The 17,500-nt window shown below is 44.4% G+C and overlaps 1 protein-coding gene across 2 annotated transcripts in view; it reads right to left on the reverse strand.

The window, feature by feature from the left end:
- lmna (lamin A) overlaps positions 1-17,500 on the reverse strand; it is a 115,388-nt gene that overhangs the window by 40,428 nt on the left and 57,460 nt on the right. The gene's annotated exons all lie outside the window — the stretch shown is intronic.

Consider the following 17,500-nt stretch of genomic DNA (forward strand, 5'->3'; position numbering starts at 1 on the left):
CAGACCATCCAAAATACACAGACCATCCAAAATACACAGACCATCCAAAATACACAGATCATCCAAAATACACAGACCATCCAAAATACACAGATCATCCAAAATACACAGATCAATCAAAATACACAGATCATCCAAAATACACAGATCATCCAAAATACACAGATCATCCAAAATACACAGACCATCCAAAATACACAGACCATCCAAAATACACAGATCATCCAAAATACACAGATCATCCAAAATACACAGATCATCCAAAATACACAGACCATCCAAAATACACAGACCATCCAAAATACACAGACCATCCAAAATACACAGATCATCCAAAATACACAGACCATCCAAAATACACAGACCATCCAAAATACACAGATCATCCAAAATACACAGACCATCCAAAATACACAGACCATCCAAACTACACAGACCATCCAAAATACACAGACCATCCAAAATACACAGACCATCCAAAATACACAGATCATCCAAAATACACAGACCATCCAAAATACACAGATCATCCAAAATACACAGATCAATCAAAATACACAGATCATCCAAAATACACAGATCATCCAAAATACACAGATCATCCAAAATACACAGACCATCCAAAATACACAGACCATCCAAAATACACAGATCATCCAAAATACACAGATCATCCAAAATACACAGATCATCCAAAATACACAGACCATCCAAAATACACAGACCATCCAAAATACACAGACCATCCAAAATACACAGACCATCCAAAATACACAGATCATCCAAAATACACAGACCATCCAAAATACACAGACCATCCAAAATACACAGACCATCCAAAATACACAGATCATCCAAAATACACAGACCATCCAAAATACACAGACCATCCAAAATACACAGACCATCCAAAATACACAGACCATCCAAAATACACAGATCATCCAAAATACACAGACCATCCAAAATACACAGACCATCCAAAATACACAGACCATCCAAAATACACAGATCATCCAAAATACACAGACCATCCAAAATACACAGACCATCCAAAATACACAGATCATCCAAAATACACAGACCATCCAAACTACACAGACCATCCAAAATACACAGACCATCCAAAATACACAGACCATCCAAAATACACAGATCATCCAAAATACACAGACCATCCAAAATACACAGATCATCCAAAATACACAGATCAATCAAAATACACAGATCATCCAAAATACACAGATCATCCAAAATACACAGATCATCCAAAATACACAGACCATCCAAAATACACAGACCATCCAAAATACACAGATCATCCAAAATACACAGATCATCCAAAATACACAGATCATCCAAAATACACAGACCATCCAAAATACACAGACCATCCAAAATACACAGACCATCCAAAATACACAGACCATCCAAAATACACAGATCATCCAAAATACACAGACCATCCAAAATACACAGACCATCCAAAATACACAGACCATCCAAAATACACAGACCATCCAAAATACACAGACCATCCAAAATACACAGACCATCCAAAATACACAGACCATCCAAAATACACAGACCATCAGGGAGCGGAAACACTCAGTGATTGAGTGTTGGTTTTACAGCAAGTCTGCAGGCTACGCACCTGTCAATCACTAGCAGCTGAGTGGAACTCTGACTTGGTTTACGACACAGTATCCACTCACAAGATTTGCTTCATAAGATAGATAAAAGCTTTTTGAGGCAAAACATGTTTGCTGAATTTTACTAGTTGACACCGTAGAGTTGCTGCAAGCGTCTGGGATATGACGCAGAACACACAATTAAACATGATGAGATGTGTCCTATCAGGATTAAATTGAGGTATGTCCAAACTATCTTCAAATTAAATAATAAAACCATGCAACAAGCAAAAAAAAAGATCCCTAATATTTAATAAATGTACTTGTGCATTTTTATGCACACACAATTGCATGATAGTACACAAATATTGCAAAAAGAAAAAAGTCTTTTGTCAGTTTGCATCTAAAGACCAGTCGCTGCTCAGACTTCAGAAGTGGACCAAACAGCCTGGTGGTTTACTGTTTAACTGGATTTATGAAACTGTGGCATCCAACCCCATGAACCCTCACAATCCTGACCACCCACGCACACGCACACACAGCACAGTCTCACACACGCACACACAGCACCGTCTCACACAACAACTAAGCTCACACGCATGCACACAACACGTGCAAGCATGTGTGGACATACACCTAGAGGCATGCAGCACACACTCGTGCACATCCTGCAGCTGCCGGGAGCTGCGACATGCTGCACTAACAGCAGTCACATGACAACACACACAAAAAACAGCAAATGTGTCAGTGAAAGTTCTTGTATTGGAAATCGTCAAATCAGACCAAAATCTCTAATCCAATCTAAGATGTGAAAACCTTGAACACAGCACACATTCAGCAAAAACAAGAAAAGAAAAAGTAAATGACTAATGTTTTGTTTTTATACCTTCATCCATAACTGTTTACAATGGTTTCAAGAACTGTGAAGGGAGTAGTCTAGGTCTCATTAATATTCATGAGGTGACCCTTGAGGGACAAGTACAAGTAAGTACTGGTGATAAGGGTGGGCGGGGTTTCAGAGTTTGATGATTTGCTCTGATAGGCTGTATGTAAATGAATGTTCTGATGACATCATGAGCAGCAGACAAAATGATTGGCAGACAGAAGCTAAACCAAGGGGTGTTCTTTTAAAAAACAAAAATATAAAAACAGAATTCTACCCTTTATTAGTTAGAGATGGCACAAAATGCAAGGCAATTAAAGCAACAAGTGATATTAGAAAATGTTAAGCGTTTCAATTCTTATCCAACTTTGAATATATTCTCAACTTTTAATTTCTGGCATTTTTAAGACAGAATGACAGAGGAATGACTAAAGACCTTTTCGATGTAAACTCTTGAGAACAATTTGTTCTTATCTCCTACAGTGTCTCTCCATCTTACAGACTTATAATCTCTCGGCACTGGGGTCAAACACGTGAGCCACGGCTAACTCCACCAGTGGGAGGGGTTTTATGACCTTTGCTTATCTGTGTAGGGTTTGCTTCAGGACTGCCCGTTTAACATTCAAACAGACGAGGACATTCCCACCTGGGAGCTGCCAAGTCAAACCGCAGCATTCCAGTGTTTTCTAATGAACACCTCGCAGTGGGCAGGGCAGTGGATTTGTGCCATGTTGGAGGACTTTTTCACAGCTTAACAGACCCCGGTATATGAAGGAGGGACCAAGCAGAGTGAGCCAGACAGAAGGCTCTGGTCATAGAGAATCTCCATTCTTATAGCATGTGGGAAAATGGGACCACATAGTGAGGGGAGGATGTGTGCTTATCACTGACTTGGAGTGTCTAAAAGCTGCCACATACTTGGCAACTGAACCAGTTCTTGCCAACACAGGCCATTCAGACCTAAATAGTGGTTTGATGATCAGTGTTGCCTGCCATCTCATTCATACTCACACAAGACAACAGGGATCCGTTTGAGTATTTCACACATTAAGACTCACTAGCCCAAGTCGTCATGTCTCATCTCAACTTTCATGGAATCTCACAGATACCCATCGGCTCAAAAAGGAAGCCAAAGAGTACAGGTGGCTCAACAAGAGCTGTTGTCTTGGCCATTGTCATTTACTGCTTTTCTCCCTTCAGTGTGTAGGTAGAAGTTACTGTTGATTAAGTGACTGCACATCCCGTTTAAGTTCCAAAGCTTCAATCCCATTGGCTGTTGCCAGAGCTGGTGTCTGATTTCAGTCTTTGACCTAGTCCCACTATGCAATGCAGTCGTGTCAAAATTAAACGGGTTTAAAAAAACGAGTCTGCCACAAAGACTGGTCAGGAGTCAGCGTGGGGCGGGGGCAAAATCTCGAGTCTCGAGCCCTTTGATACAGGAGAATAATCTGCCCCAGATAAATGGCCTTACTTGTTTCAGTTGGTGAGGTCAACCTAAGGACAACCGTTTTTCCCAAATCTAGAGCCGCTTTCACATCGTCAACCCCTCGGATGTGTCTTTGCCACTGTGCTTCAAAAAGGCCACCATTATCCCAGTCCCTAAGAAAGCCAAGGTAACCTGCCTCAGTGACTGCTGCCCCATAGCACTCAAATCAGTCATCGTGAAGTGCTTTGAATGACTAGTCAAAACCCACACCCTTCATCACTACCTGATATGCTGGACCCACTGCAGTTTGCCTAGAGACCAAAAGGAATCCACCAACAGCGCCATCGCGCTGCACACCTTCCTTTCCCATCTGTACAAGAGCTACAGGTATGTGAGAATGATCTTCACTGACTACAGCTCAGCATCCAACACCATCGTGCTGTCAAGGCTTGTCACCAAGCTCAGGGACCTGGGACTCAACACCTACCTCTGCAACTGGATACTGGGCTTTCTGACAGGCAGACCCCAGGTGGTGAGGATGGGCAGCATCGCCCCAGGTGGTGAGGATGGGCAGCATCGCCCCAGGTGGTGAGGATGGGCAGCATCGCCCCAGGTGGTGAGGATGGGCAGCATCACCTCCTTCAAACCTTAAAGCATCCCAACTACCATTTAGTAGAAATGGCCTAGCTGGGATCAAAACACCATGCTGCACCCTAACACAACACTGTACGAATCACAACACTACAACCTGACACAACACTGTAAGCATCACAACATTACAACCTGACACAACACTGTAAGCATCACAACACTACAACCTGACACAACACTGTAAGCATCACAGCACAACAACCTGACACAACACTGTCAGTATCACAGCACAACAACCTGACACAACACTGTAAGCATCACAGCACAACAACCTGACACAACACTGTCAGTATCACAGCACAACAACCTGACACAACACTGTAAGCATCACAGCACAACAACCTGACACAACACTGTCAGTATCACAACACAACTGTTTCCCTTTGAGGAATCAGTAGCTTATTACATTGTAACCATTCATATTCTGCTCCTGGAAATACTCAATGTAAAAGGGGATTCCAGGTCAACACAGCACAGGGGGACCTGATGGACTAACTTCTATCAGACGTTGTAACTTTGTCTTCCAGGTCAACACAGCACAGGGGGACCTGATGGACTAACTTCTATCAGACGTTGTAACTTTGTCTTCCGGGTCAACACAGCACAGGGGGACCTGATGGACTAACTTCTATCAGACGTTGTAACTTTGTCTTCCGGGTCAACACAGCACAGGGGGACCTGATGGACTAACTTCTATCAGACGTTGTAACTTTGTCTTCCAGGTCAACACAGCACAGGGGGACCTGATGGACTAACTTCTATCAGACGTTGTAACTTTGTCTTCCAGGTCAACACAGCACAGGGGGACCTGATGGACTAACTTCTATCAGACGTTGTAACTTTGTCTTCCAGGTCAACACAGCACAGGGGGACCTGATGGACTAACTTCTATCAGACGTTGTAACTTTGTCTTCCAGGTCAACACAGCACAGGGGGACCTGATGGACTAACTTCTATCAGACGTTGTAACTTTGTCTTCCAGGTCAACACAGCACAGGGGGACCTGATGGACTAACTTCTATCAGACGTTGTAACTTTGTCTTCCGGGTCAACACAGCACAGGGGGACCTGATGGACTAACTTCTATCAGACGTTGTAACTTTGTCTTCCAGGTCAACACAGCACAGGGGGACCTGATGGACTAACCTCTATCAGACGTTGTAACTTTGTCTTCCAGGTCAACACAGCACAGGGGGACCTGATGGACTAACTTCTATCAGACGTTGTAACTTTGTCTTCCAGGTCAACACAGCACAGGGGGACCTGATGGACTAACCTCTATCAGACGTTGTAACTTTGTCTTCCAGGTCAACACAGCACAGGGGGACCTGATGGACTAACTTCTATCAGACGTTGTAACTTTGTCTTCCAGGTCAACACAGCACAGGGGGACCTGATGGACTAACTTCTATCAGACGTTGTAACTTTGTCTTCGAGGTCAACACAGCACAGGGGGACCTGATGGACTAACTTCTATCAGACGTTGTAACTTTGTCTTCCAGGTCAACACAGCACAGGGGGACCTGATGGACTAACTTCTATCAGACTTTGTAACTTTGTCTTCCAGGTCAACACAGCACAGGGGGACCTGATGGACTAACTTCTATCAGACGTTGTAACTTTGTCTTCCGGGTCAACACAGCACAGGGGGACCTGATGGACTAACTTCTATCAGACGTTGTAACTTTGTCTTCCAGGTCAACACAGCACAGGGGGACCTGATGGACTAACTTCTATCAGACGTTGTAACTTTGTCTTCCAGGTCAACACAGCACAGGGGGACCTGATGGACTAACTTCTATCAGACGTTGTAACTTTGTCTTCCAGGTCAACACAGCACAGGGGGACCTGATGGACTAACTTCTATCAGACGTTGTAACTTTGTCTTCCAGGTCAACACAGCACAGGGGGACCTGATGGACTAACTTCTATCAGACGTTGTAACTTTGTCTTCCGGGTCAACACAGCACAGGGGGACCTGATGGACTAACCTCTATCAGACGTTGTAACTTTGTCTTCCAGGTCAACACAGCACAGGGGGACCTGATGGACTAACTTCTATCAGACGTTGTAACTTTGTCTTCCAGGTCAACACAGCACAGGGGGACCTGATGGACTAACTTCTATCAGACGTTGTAACTTTGTCTTCCAGGTCAACACAGCACAGGGGGACCTGATGGACTAACTTCTATCAGACTTTGTAACTTTGTCTTCCGGGTCAACACAGCACAGGGGGACCTGATGGACTAACTTCTATCAGACGTTGTAACTTTGTCTTCCGGGTCAACACAGCACAGGGGGACCTGATGGACTAACTTCTATCAGACGTTGTAACTTTGTCTTCCGGGTCAACACAGCACAGGGGGACCTGATGGACTAACTTCTATCAGACGTTGTAACTTTGTCTTCCAGGTCAACACAGCACAGGGGGACCTGATGGACTAACTTCTATCAGACGTTGTAACTTTGTCTTCCAGGTCAACACAGCACAGGGGGACCTGATGGACTAACTTCTATCAGACGTTGTAACTTTGTCTTCCAGGTCAACACAGCACAGGGGGACCTGATGGACTAACTTCTATCAGACGTTGTAACTTTGTCTTACGGGTCAACACAGCACAGGGGGACCTGATGGACTAACTTCTATCAGACGTTGTAACTTTGTCTTCCAGGTCAACACAGCACAGGGGGACCTGATGGACTAACTTCTATCAGACGTTGTAACTTTGTCTTCCAGGTCAACACAGCACAGGGGGACCTGATGGACTAACTTCTATCAGACGTTGTAACTTTGTCTTCCAGGTCAACACAGCACAGGGGGACCTGATGGACTAACTTCTATCAGACGTTGTAACTTTGTCTTCCAGGTCAACACAGCACAGGGGGACCTGATGGACTAACTTCTATCAGACGTTGTAACTTTGTCTTCCAGGTCAACACAGCACAGGGGGACCTGATGGACTAACTTCTATCAGACGTTGTAACTTTGTCTTCCGGGTCAACACAGCACAGGGGGACCTGATGGACTAACTTCTATCAGACGTTGTAACTTTGTCTTCCAGGTCAACACAGCACAGGGGGACCTGATGGACTAACTTCTATCAGACGTTGTAACTTTGTCTTCCAGGTCAACACAGCACAGGGGGACCTGATGGACTAACTTCTATCAGACGTTGTAACTTTGTCTTCCAGGTCAACACAGCACAGGGGGACCTGATGGACTAACTTCTATCAGACGTTGTAACTTTGTCTTCCAGGTCAACACAGCACAGGGGGACCTGATGGACTAACTTCTATCAGACGTTGTAACTTTGTCTTCCAGGTCAACACAGCACAGGGGGACCTGATGGACTAACTTCTATCAGACGTTGTAACTTTGTCTTCCAGGTCAACACAGCACAGGGGGACCTGATGGACTAACTTCTATCAGACGTTGTAACTTTGTCTTCCAGGTCAACACAGCACAGGGGGACCTGATGGACTAACCTCTATCAGACGTTGTAACTTTGTCTTCCAGGTCAACACAGCACAGGGGGACCTGATGGACTAACTTCTATCAGACGTTGTAACTTTGTCTTCCAGGTCAACACAGCACAGGGGGACCTGATGGACTAACTTCTATCAGACGTTGTAACTTTGTCTTCCAGGTCAACACAGCACAGGGGGACCTGATGGACTAACTTCTATCAGACGTTGTAACTTTGTCTTCCAGGTCAACACAGCACAGGGGGACCTGATGGACTAACTTCTATCAGACGTTGTAACTTTGTCTTCCAGGTCAACACAGCACAGGGGGACCTGATGGACTAACCTCTATCAGACGTTGTAACTTTGTCTTACGGGTCAACACAGCACAGGGGGACCTGATGGACTAACTTCTATCAGACGTTGTAACTTTGTCTTCCGGGTCAACACAGCACAGGGGGACCTGATGGACTAACTTCTATCAGACGTTGTAACTTTGTCTTACGGGTCAACACAGCACAGGGGGACCTGATGGACTAACTTCTATCAGACGTTGTAACTTTGTCTTCCAGGTCAACACAGCACAGGGGGACCTGATGGACTAACTTCTATCAGACGTTGTAACTTTGTCTTCCGGGTCAACACAGCACAGGGGGACCTGATGGACTAACTTCTATCAGACGTTGTAACTTTGTCTTCCAGGTCAACACAGCACAGGGGGACCTGATGGACTAACTTCTATCAGACGTTGTAACTTTGTCTTCCAGGTCAACACAGCACAGGGGGACCTGATGGACTAACTTCTATCAGACGTTGTAACTTTGTCTTCCAGGTCAACACAGCACAGGGGGACCTGATGGACTAACTTCTATCAGACGTTGTCTGTCCCGTCCCAGGATGTTGCTTTCTCGTAAAACACAGCACTGTATCTGAGGACAATGGAAGGACTGTGGAAAAGCCCTTGCCTTTCTGTATTTATGTGTGTGTGTAAGTGTTGTACTGTGTGTGTGTACTTGTACATTCAGGAGTGTGTAACTGCACTGTGTAGCTGCACAGCGTAGCTGCACTGTGTAGCTGCACTGTGTAACTGCACTGTGTAACTGCACTGTGTAGCTGCACTGTGTAACTGCACTGTGTAACTGCACAGTGCAGCTGCACTGTGTACCTGCACTGTGTAGCTGCACTGTGTAACTGCACTGTGTAGCTGCACTGTGTAGCTGCACTGTGTAGCTGCACTGTGTAACTGCACTGTGTAGCTGCACTGTGTAGCTGGTCATTCTGGCTGTACACTTAGCAACAACATCAACAACAACAAAAAGAAGAAGCCTTTAAGCTTCACCTCCCTCTTTGCGGCTGCTGTTCAAAGCTCCTCCAGAGGGAGTGAATGAGAAAAACGGAGGGTTTTTGGAGAGGCGGGCTGCATGAGGCCGGGGAGAGTAGCAGAGAGGGTGGGGAGTGTGTGAGATGGAGGCATTAAAGGAGAAAGAAGCTGAGAGGGAGGGAGGGAGGGAGGGGGGATAATAGAGAGGAGAAAACCGAGGAGGAGGAGGAGGAGGAGGAATGTGTTGGTTCAGCTAACAGTCTGGAGATGACTCACAGCTATCTTTGTCCACCCCAGTAACGGGAAATGAAGCCCGCCTTACAGAAAGAGAGAGAGAGAGAGAGGCCCACAGCCTTGCCTGTTTTGCTGTGACGTTGCCATGACAACCCCAGCCTTGCAGTCAGGCCTGCCAGTTTGCCATTTCAACCACATGGTGGATGCAGTGGAAAAAAGGAGTGGACTCTTCTCTGCACACGTTTCTTTCCCAGAGACTCCTGAGCTGGTGGAAACACTGCGCTTTGTGGCCCCTGATGGAGTTTCCACCCTGTCAGTTACACAATATGGCCGCTGCATCCGTCAGCGAGGCCAACCAGCCGCCAACGCTTTATGAGGCCTTGGCAACGCCGGCGTGGGTGTAGTTAGTCACCAAACACTGGAACCAACCCAACCAACCAGCATGTGTACAAATGTGGACAGAGAAAATAAGGACACACACACACACACACACACACACACACACACACACACACACACACACACACACACACAGGTTTGTTTGCCACACCTCCAAACCTGACATGTGAATCGGTTCTGCATTCCTGGACTGTCTCAGCCTTGACACGTACTGAATTCTGTGTCTTTATGTCTTGTTGTCTTGTTGTTGTCCCACATTGTAAACAGTCTTGCCGTCATGACAGGCTCTGGGTAGACCTGTGGAAAGTCCCACCGAGCTGCTGCTATGTGCGGGTCAGCCGGACCTCCTGTGCGGGTGGAGGAGGAAGGGGTGGTGTTAACCAGCGTTACTCCACCGTTCACTAATCTTTGAAGCGGCGGTGACACTTCTAAATGCCCCCTGTCAGAATGGACGAGCGGGACCGGCTCGGTTGGCCTGTTGAGAGAAGGGACTTCTGTTTGGGTCCCTTGTGATGTGGGAACACTGGACCAGAGTGACTGTGGCACAGTGGGACACATATTTAAGATTCAAACTGCAGGCCCAGCCTACGGGCAAGCAGTTATTTTGCTGTCTGTGCAAAAGAAGCTACTAGAAGCATATTCAGCACTACCAACTGCAGCAGCTTCCAGGCTGAATAAAGAGCAGCTCTTGTAACCGTGCTGCAAGTTAACACTGTTCTGCCGGGCACGGCGCTGCTGAGGCCTGCAGCGGCATTGGCATTAAGCATTATCATCCACACACACACACACACACACACAAACACAATGCAACACATATGAGCAAACACAGAACTGTTACAGCCCCATCCGGCACAGTGACAGATGGTGGTTAATGATGGTGCAACTCCTGAAGATGGACAATTTCACATTGTAGTCTTAACGTCAAACAGTACAGACGCACCCAGGCCCCTGAAAACGCATCAAACCACACTCCCGTTCACCTCCAGAGGTGTCGTTTTCCTCTGGAGTGCAGCACTTCAGACATATCAGGCACAGTGATCCCACCTGAGGCCTCATGCAAGCCCAACAAACAGGCAGCCGCATGGCACCAGGATCCGGTTTCAACCCACCGGAGTGGATCTGCCACTTGCTGACTGACAGACATGGGGGCACAAACGCAGGTATGCTGGTGACACAGAAGGAGTCGCAGAAGGAGTCGCAGCTCTTCAAAACTGCACTCAGAAATCTGTGCTTGTATAAGAATGTTAAGCACCTGGTCCACATAGGTGAAGGCTTGCAGGACTACATACTCCAACCAATCCCAGCTACACTGTAGGACCCACACCCTCCATATTCAGTGCAGTTGTGCAGATGTGAATGATATATATGGATACACTGCACACTGCTGCTGTTGTGTCAGTTATCCTACCATGAGCCTTGCGCTGATCCTACCGTGGCTGCAAAAAGCTTTAAATGCAAGGACAAGGGGCCACATCTCCAGCGTTACCAGCATCTGGCTGGGAGCCGCTTGTTTCAATACTGCACGTAAATCTGAATGAAGAGCTCACATTTAACTGTCTGAATCTGAATGAAGAGCTCTCATTTAACCGTCTGAATCTGAACGAACAGCTCTCATTTAACTGGCTGAATCTGAACGAAGAGCTCTCATTTAACAGTCTGAATCTGAACGAACAGCTCTCATTTAACTGTCTGAATCTGAACGAAGAGCTCTCATTTAACCGTCTGAATCTGAACGAAGAGCTCTCATTTAACTGGCTGAATCTGAACGAAGAGCTCTCATTTAACCGTCTGAATCTGAACGAAGAGCTCTCATTTAACCGTCTGAATCTGAACGAACAGCTCTCATTTAACTGGCTGAATCTGAACGAAGAGCTCTCATTTAACTGTCTGAATCTGAACGAAGAGCTCACATTTAACAGTCTGAATCTGAACGAAGAGCTCTCATTTAACTGCCTGGTGTGGCCATGCCAAATTATGCTTCCATGTGTGCACTGTGACGACAGACGCCAAGGAGACTCCTAGAGCAGACACAGGGGCACGGAAGAAGTCAAAGGCCAAAGGATTTGTATTAATGGGAGAATACAGTGTCTGTGATGCTGACATGTTAAGGTAGATACAGTGTCTGTGATGCTGACATGTTAAGGTAGATACAGTGTCTGTGATGCTGACATGTTTAGGTAGATACAGTGTCTGTGGTGCTGACATGTTAAGGTAGATACGGTGTCTGTGATGCTGACATGTTTAGGTAGATACAGTGTCTGTGATGCTGACATGTTAAGGTAGATACAGTGTCTGTGATGCTGACATGTTAAGGTAGATACAGTGTCTGTGATGCTGACATGTTTAGGTAGATACAGTGTCTGTGATGCTGACATGTTAAGGTAGATACAGTGTCTGTGATGCTGACATGTTAAGGTAGAGACAGTGTCTGTGATGCTGACATGTTAAGGTAGATACAGTGTCTGTGATGCTGACATGTTTAGGTAGATACGGTGTCTGTGATGCTGACATGTTTAGGTAGATACGGTGTCTGTGATGCTGACATGTTTAGGTAGATACAGTGTCTGTGATGCTGACATGTTAAGGTAGATACAGTGTCTGTGATGCTGACATGTTTCGGTAGATACAGTGTCTGTGATGCTGACATGTTAAGGTAGATACAGTGTCTGTGATGCTGACATGTTAAGGTAGATACAGTGTCTGTGATGCTGACATGTTTAGGTAGATACAGTGTCTGTGATGCTGACATGTTAAGGTAGATACGGTGTCTGTGATGCTGACATGTTAAGGTAGAGACAGTGTCTGTGATGCTGACATGTTAAGGTAGATACAGTGTCTGTGATGCTGACATGTTAAGGTAGATACAGTGTCTGTGATGCTGACATGTTTAGGTAGATACAGTGTCTGTGATGCTGACATGTTTAGGTAGATACAGTGTCTGTGATGCTGACATGTTTAGGTAGATACAGTGTCTGTGATGCTGACATGTTAAGGTAGAGACAGTGTCTGTGATGCTGACATGTTAAGGTAGATACGGTGTCTGTGATGCTGACATGTTTAGGTAGATACAGTGTCTGTGATGCTGACATGTTAAGGTAGAGACAGTGTCTGTGATGCTGACATGTTTAGGTAGATACAGTGTCTGTGATGCTGACATGTTTAGGTAGATACAGTGTCTGTGATGCTGACATGTTAAGGTAGATACAGTGTCTGTGATGCTGACATGTTTAGGTAGATACAGTGTCTGTGATGCTGACATGTTAGGTAGATACAGTGTCTGTGATGCTGACATGTTAAGGTAGAGACAGTGTCTGTGATGCTGACATGTTAAGGTAGATACGGTGTCTGTGATGCTGACATGTTTAGGTAGATACAGTGTCTGTGATGCTGACATGTTTAGGTAGATACAGTGTCTGTGATGCTGACATGTTAAGGTAGAGACAGTGTCTGTGATGCTGACATGTTAAGGTAGATACGGTGTCTGTGATGCTGACATGTTAAGGTAGATACGGTGTCTGTGATGCTGACATGTTCAGGTAGATACAGTGTCTGTGATGCTGACATGTTAAGGTAGAGACAGTGTCTGTGATGCTGACATGTTTAGGTAGATACAGTGTCTGTGATGCTGACATGTTTAGGTAGATACAGTGTCTGTGATGCTGACATGTTTAGGTAGATACAGTGTCTGTGATGCTGACATGTTAAGGTAGATACAGTGTCTGTGATGCTGACATGTTAAGGTAGAACGGCAAAAGAATAAGTTTATCCTTACTTTACTTTTGAAGGTATTATGGAAAACAAGATTAGTGTGATTGTGCTGTCAGGATGTGCTTTTCACAGCAAGTAAATAAATAACATGTGGTTCCCAGCTTCTTTATGTTTTCACAGCAAGTAAATAAATAAGATGTGGTTCCCCAGCTTCTTTATGTTTTCACAGCAAGTAAATAAATAACATGTGGTTCCCCAGCTTCTTTATGTTTTCACAGCAAGTAAATAAATAAGATGTGGTTCCCCAGCTTCTTTATGTTTTCACAGCACGTAAATAAATAACATATGGTTCCCCAGCTTCTTTATGTTTTCACAGCACGTAAATAAATAACATGTGGTTCCCCAGCTTCTTTATGTTTTCACAGCAAGTAAATAAATAACATGTGGTTCCCAGCTTCTTTATGTTTTCACAGCAAGTAAATAAATAACATGTGGTTCCCCAGCTTCTTTATGTTTTCACAGCAAGTAAATAAATAACATGTGGTTCCCAGCTTCTTTATGTTTTCACAGCAAGTAAATAAATAACATGTGGTTCCCCAGCTTCTTTATGTTTTCACAGCAAGTAAATAAATAAGATGTGGTTCCCCAGCTTCTTTATGTTTTCACAGCACGTAAATAAATAAGATGTGGTTCACCAGCTTCTTTATGTTTTCACAGCAAGTAAATAAATAACATGTGGTTCCCCAGCTTCTTTATGTTTTCACAGCACGTAAATAAATAAGATGTGGTTCCCCAGCTTCTTTATGTTTTCACAGCAAGTAAATAAATAGCATGTGGTTCCCCAACTTCTTTATGTTTTCACAGCAAGTAAATAAATAACATGTGGTTCCCCAGCTTCTTTATGTTTTCACAGCAAGTAAATAAATAACATGTGGTTCCCCAGCTTCTTTATGTTTTCACAGCAAGTAAATAAATAACATGTGGTTCCCAGCTTCTTTATGTTTTCACAGCAAGTAAATAAATAACATGTGGTTCCCCAACTTCTTTATGTTTTCACAGCAAGTAAATAAATAAGATGTGGTTCCCCAGCTTCTTTATGTTTTCACAGCAAGTAAATAAATAACATGTGGTTCCCCAGCTTCTTTATGTTTTCACAGCAAGTAAATAAATAACATGTGGTTCCCAGCTTCTTTATGTTTTCACAGCAAGTAAATAAATAACATGTGGTTCCCCAACTTCTTTATGTTTTCACAGCAAGTAAATAAATAACATGTGGTTCCCCAGCTTCTTTATGTTTTCACAGCAAGTAAATAAATAACATGTGGTTCCCCAGCTTCTTTATGTTTTCACAGCAAGTAAATAAATAACATGTGGTTCCCCAACTTCTTCATGTTTTCACAGCAAGTAAATAAATAACATGTGGTTCCCCAGCTTCTTTATGTTTTCACAGCAAGTAAATAAATAACATGTGGTTCCCCAACTTCTTTATGTTTTCACAGCAAGTAAATAAATAACATGTGGTTCCCCAACTTCTTTATGTTTTCACAGCACGTAAATAAATAACATGTGGTTCCCCAGCTTCTTTATGTTTTCACAGCACGTAAATAAATAACATGTGGTTCCCCAGCTTCTTTATGTTTTCACAGCAAGTAAATAAATAAGATGTGGTTCCCCAGCTTCTTTATGTTTTCACAGCAAGTAAATAAATAACATGTGGTTCCCCAGCTTCTTTATGTTTTCACAGCAAGTAAATAAATAACATGTGGTTCCCCAGCTTCTTTATGTTTTCACAGCAAGTAAATAAATAAGATGTGGTTCCCCAACTTCTTTATGTTTTCACAGCAAGTAAATAAATAAGATGTGGTTCCCCAGCTTCTTTATGTTTTCACAGCAAGTAAATAAATAACATGTGGTTCCCCAACTTCTTTATGTTTTCACAGCAAGTAAATAAATAACATGTGGTTCCCCAGCTTCTTTATGTTTTCACAGCAAGTAAATATATAACATGTGGTTCCCCAGCTTCTTTATGTTTTCACAGCAAGTAAATAAATAAGATGTGGTTCCCCAGCTTCTTTATGTTTTCACAGCAAGTAAATAAATAACATGTGGTTCCCCAGCTTCTTTATGTTTTCACAGCAAGTAAATAAATAAGATGTGGTTCCCCAACTTCTTTATGTTTTCACAGCACGTAAATAAATAACATGTGGTTCCCCAACTTCTTTATGTTTTCACAGCACGTAAATAAATAACATGTGGTTCCCCAGCTTCTTTATGTTTTCACAGCAAGTAAATAAATAAGATGTGGTTCCCCAGCTTCTTTATGTTTTCACAGCAAGTAAATAAATAACATGTGGTTCCCCAGCTTCTTTATGTTTTCACAGCAAGTAAATAAATAAGATGTGGTTCCCCAATTTCTTTATGTTTTCACAGCAAGTAAATAAATAACATGTGGTTCCCCAGCTTCTTTATGTGGCCAAACGGCCACACCTGAACAAGGCTTTCAGCCTCGTCCTCTGGAGTGATGTCACACTGGACACCACCAACCCACACACTGCATAATACTAACTATCTGATCCAACAGCCACTGTTTCTGTCAACTGAGAGGGAGGGCGGGGCCTGAAATGCTGTCAGCCAATCAGAGTGGATTAACCACAGTAAAGAAGGCTTATCATACACCCTCTCCCACCTGGGAGCTGGTGAGAACAACTGGAGTCTTGTCCTGCCCACAGTGGGGATGCTGCGGGGGAGCTGTTGAAGGTTAAACGCTTTGCACAAGAGGATGATGAAGAATGGGGGGCGGGGCATCTGTGTGGGGGTAACCAGCAAAAAAAAAAAGCTCAGAAAACTAGTTTTAGTTAAGATGCAGTCATGCTTTTAGTGGGTCTATTTTGGTTCACAACACTTCAGCACCTCCTCAGTTCCTCTTCGTGCTGTACAGGGTTCCTGTAAGTGGAGGTATGAGCACCCGATCCATACGGTATTTTACCACACACACACACACACACACACACACACACACACACACACACACACACACACACACACACACACACAGTCTAGTCTGCCAGGCATGTGTGGACACGTGGGTGGAGTCCCATGTTGAGTCACCGTTCAACAAGCGGCAGGAGAGAGGGAAAAAGACGGGATGCCCGAGTCCTCTGCGGATCGAACTCTAATTATAGCCCAGCCTTCCTCCGTCCGTTCTCACTCCATTCATCTGTGGATGTTTACGTGGAGAACCGGAGAGGAAACTCTGACTAAAGTAAAAGTGCGTTGATGAGGAGGGCCTAAGTAAACATGGGAGCCCCAGAGTAAACTGCCTCCGGTGGTCCTAACAGCCGGGACATACATTGTGAAAACGAGGTGACGCAATGGAACAATTAATCCACTGAAACTGAATGTTGTGGCCCGTGCAGCTCTGCAAGGTAGAGGCACTCCATGAAGACTCCCTACTGCAAGTATGGGCTTTGGCTTTGGCGTTGGCTGAACGCCACGCGGCCGTGAAGCTAAGAGAGCTACAGAAGCACCTGTACGTAACAGGCAGGTCTGTTAGGGATGGTCATTAAAGACCCCCTGCAGTCACGGTTTAAGACATTAAATATCTTAAATCCATCCATCCATTACCTGTGCCGCTTCCCCTGCTCCCAGGGCCGTGGGGATGCTGGAGCCTACTATCCCAGCAGTCATTGGGCGGCAGGCGGGGAGACACCCTGGACAGGCCGCCAGGCTCTCTTGATATAATACATTGTCTGGTGTGTTTTTTCTGAAAAATACGTTCAATT

Source organism: Lampris incognitus, chromosome 9 (assembly GCF_029633865.1).
Source record: "Lampris incognitus isolate fLamInc1 chromosome 9, fLamInc1.hap2, whole genome shotgun sequence".
Lineage (NCBI taxonomy): Eukaryota > Metazoa > Chordata > Actinopteri > Lampriformes > Lampridae > Lampris > Lampris incognitus.